At 38.7% G+C, this 4,134-nt stretch overlaps 1 non-coding gene across 1 annotated transcript; it reads left to right on the top strand.

Annotated features, from left to right (window-relative positions):
- Nucleotides 1-692: 692 nt before the first annotated feature.
- On the top strand, nt 693-810 carry LOC145400896 (5S ribosomal RNA). The gene has a single exon (XR_013897519.1). It is a non-coding gene; the product is annotated as a 5S ribosomal RNA (ribosomal RNA).
- The last annotated feature ends 3,324 nt before the right edge of the window (nt 811-4,134 follow it).

Raw genomic sequence — 4,134 nt, 5'->3', positions numbered from 1 at the left:
ATAAACACTAGCAAGCATCGTTAGTCAGTGCCCATTTATGTCAAAGATTAATGAGCACCTTGAGTTGTTTCCCTTCATTTATATCCAAGAATAACAATCCTTCTGAGTTGATTCCCCTCATTAAACATTCTCAGTGATTCTCTTAATTTATGTCCGAGATTAACGAGCTTTGTGAATTATTCCCCTTGTTTGAACATTTGTCGTTATCATGATTTATGTTTTTTGGTAATGTTTTTTTTTCCCTGTGGCCGACTGTATGTTTATATATTGATGTGATTATGTTCTTTGTTGCATTTTTATTTCTGTTGATTTAATTTGTAGTCAGTTTGTTCTCACCAGACATTCATGACCTTCTTAGCTTGGGTGATGGCCAAGTGCTGTCAGACTGGAGAGAGAATTTGACTAGTAACCAAGGAGGCCTATCCCTACCTCATCACAGAGACTTACTGAATTTTATATACCCATGACTGAGTACCGAAGTTATAAGTTACCTGGTTTTGTCAGGTGAAAAGAAACTGACTGTAGTTATGTATGTGTTGAATTGTATCTTTATATCTCTATTCTTATATGTAATTGTGTGGGAAAATGTGTTCTTGTAATGTCATCTTAAGGTGTTTAATATTTTATAACTACAGTATATGGAAAGATGCTAAGGTGCTGTTTCAAATTGCATAGTCGTCTGCCATATTTCCCTAAGTGGCCATACCACGTTGAGTACACCGCTTCCCGTCCGATCAGCGAAGTTAAGCAACGTTGGGTCTGGTTAGTACCTGGATGGGTGACCGCCTGGGAACACCAGATGCTGTTGGCATCCCTACGTGTCAAGTGGGGTTGGTGGAGGATTAGTGCCCCTTCCTGTAAAACAATTAACTCTAAGCCCTTGACCACCCCGTTTGGGATACATGGCGTCTGGCAATGAATGAATGTATGTAAGAACTGATTTGCCTGTCAGGTCTCTCCCTCCCGTCTATTAACCCAGGGTATCTCAGAAATCAGCGGTATTATGTGTTGAGATTATTTTGTGCAGTACGCAATATTAAGTTACGCAGACCATGTTGTATCAAGTTATAAGCTCTCTGACATCACAGACTACGTTGTATAAAGTCACAAGCTCTCTAACATCATAGCCAGTTATTTATACGTTTTAGGAATTGCTATCATTTTGCTTGGGAAGAGTAACATTCCGAGGGCTGTTCCTGCGTATGCCTTCGATATTCCATGCACTTTGATGCTTCGTCTTTGTATATGGATATTTTTTAGCTGATGGTGATTATCATGCTTGTTAAGTGTATTGAAGATTCTAATTACTGTTCTTAGGCTATGCTGGTGATACTTCTCCCACGTTGTTGCTCTTTTATTTGTTTTTTTGGATTGTTTTAAAGTGTTTGTGATGATGTTAGTGTCTGTCAAGGTAGTTGTGGTAGTCTGTGATTCTGTACAAGAGAGAGTGAGTGTGAAGTACAGTATCTAAATGACTGTGGTTTGATGTAAGTGTTAGGAGTTAGAAAGGGTGTGTTATGTCCTCATGATTGTGTGTGTGTGTGTGTGTGTGTGCGCTGAAGATTTTGGGATTTGAATGGTGAGTGAATGAGTGTATGAACCATTTCAGTGGGCTCGCAGGTGGCCAGTTTCTCCCTCTTTTGTGTTTCCCCTTTGCTGTATGAGCCCTACACATTTCATCCATTAAAAAAAAAAAAAAAGTGGCTATGAATGCTTGAAAGAAAATTAAAAAATGGTTCCGATGATGATTGAAAAATAATTGGTTACGATGATGATGATTAGTTCACATCACTAGACATGGTACTGATAATTTTCCCACTTTAATGCTTGTTCATTCTTTGTTATTTGCTCCTATCCCAAATATTTCTCTCTGGAAATGAACTTGAGAGAGAGCGAAACTTGGGAGAAAGACCCTGGCGTGGTAGTGCTAAAAATCATTACAGGCCTCTTGACCCTCCCATCACCTGTACTGACGGTCTTTCCCCTCACCTTCCCGTCAAGCATACAAATTAATTCTCATATTTTACTCCTTTTTCAGTAGATGTTAAAGCTATTAGATCAAGATTATACAGTTTTGTAGATTATTTGCTGCATATTATTAAATCTTGGCTTGTAATCCCACTTGACTGACCTCAGAAATCCCCAGATATTTAAGGATTGTCTGTTGTGATAAGTGTGGTGTGGTGTAGGAGGTAGCATTACACTGTGGTTCATGTGCTGAGTATATTGTGGTAGTGTGGTGTGAGTATATTGTGGTAGTGTGGTGTGAAAGTGTGGTAAATGTGTGTTGTGGTGTGGGAGGAGGTATTACACTGTGGGCATAGTGGATTGTCTAGTTGTATATTGTGTTAGCACTGAAGCAGAGCAGGATGTTGGTTGTGTTCGAGTCTGGTTATACTCATTTATCTTCAACTTGGCACAAATTTTCATGTTTTTGCAGCTTTTTAAAAATATTTCTCATTGACAGAAACAAAGTATTACAGACCTGCATTCTTTCCCTAACTTTTCATCATGACAGGCATCATATTTAAATGCTTGTGTACTGTATCCATACATCTCAGCATCCATGAGAGAGCACAAGGCATTTTTAGACCAAGATAGCGTAAATAAAGAGAGAGAGGGCATAGGTGTACTCGTGTTTCTCAGGGTGGGGTTGTTTCTGAAGGATGGGTGTCTGGTGATGGTTTTTGAAGGCTTCTGTTGGGCTGGAGATTTTTGTGTGGCAGTAGTGGCCCTGTATATCTAGGCAGTAGCTATGTACAGTCTGAAATAGTAGAAATAAAGTATAAAAAGAAAAAAAGGTGGATGACGGCCACAGCCATTGACGGATTGCACGTACTGGTAATGCAGATGGTCGGAGCAGATGACCTGTGCTGTGAAAATTCATATACTTTTCACAGCACAGTTTCTTAGGAATGGGGGTCGTTTTAGGGAGGGGGGCGGAAAAATATATGTATCTTTGTGAAGTTTAATGTTGGGTGTAGGATGAGAACATATATTCTAAGCATTCTGGTGTAGGTTTTGAATGGGTGTAGTTGCTGGGTAGTGACTGTACACAGTAGCTAAAACAAGGATCAGTGCAGGAAAGGGTCAGTGTTCCCTAAATTCTAAATGTAACAAGTGATGATGTCAGAAGGGTTGATATGCATGAGCTCCCCCACCTTTGTTTAGTGTTGCCATATAATAATGCTGTTTATTTTCTCGATATAGGGAGACAGTTCTTACCACAGCTAATATTTGACTTGTCTATCTATAGCTAGATGGCATAATCCCATAATGGGTGGTCGTTTGTATTTGAGTGGGTTATTTTACAGGGAGGGGCTCTAACCCTCTGCCAGCCCACTTGCTGGCATGTAGAGAACACAAATGGGTTGGTTATATGGTTACCACCCAGTGTAAAGCCTCCTGAAAAAGAAGAGTAATAAAAGTGATGGAATGGATTTATATAGCCCTGGATTTAGTGCATACAAATTGCCTTGACACTGAATGCAACTTACTGCCATACTATAAAAACTAAATGCCAGTATTGCCGAATGTGAACATCTGATGTTCCCGTGTTTCATACCATAAATAAATTTGCTGGATGCCAGACATTCGTCTGCTTGGTATGGCGTATAATTGATTAATAAGACCAAGTTTGTTATTCAGGAACCTGATTCACAAAACAACCCACAGCAGGCCAGCTTGTGACAGTAGCATATTTCACAGTATTAATGCTTATTTCGGATATCATATAACATGCTTATCAAAACAAGAAGAAATTGTTTAAACACACACACAGATACCTATACTGTTTAGAGAGTGGTTACCATTTACTGGCAGATATAAGCCTCTACATAAATGAAAGGTTAGGCATTTACGAACTTAGTGTCATAAAATATATTAGTGTGAATAATATCATAAAGCTGTTTACAATACTTTATTACAAACTTGATGCTCCAGAAATTATCACCCTAAATCTAAATTGTTAAGGCAGTGTGTCCAGGCATCTCGAAATGAATGGATCTTGAATATGGCACTATTTTATTTTTTCATGGAAAAAATCTTGCTGGCTTCTCATATTCCTTCTCATGTTGTATGCACAGATAGTTGTTTTTAGTAGTTTGTTGTATGAACAATGATTATAAAGTTTAA

Source organism: Coenobita brevimanus, chromosome 53, assembly GCF_032717465.1.
Source record: "Coenobita brevimanus isolate Jiangsu-jjx chromosome 53, ASM3271746v2, whole genome shotgun sequence".
In the NCBI taxonomy this organism is placed as follows: domain Eukaryota; kingdom Metazoa; phylum Arthropoda; class Malacostraca; order Decapoda; family Coenobitidae; genus Coenobita; species Coenobita brevimanus.
Note: the sequence above shows the minus strand (reverse complement) of the source record. Positions and strands in the feature narration are given on the sequence as shown.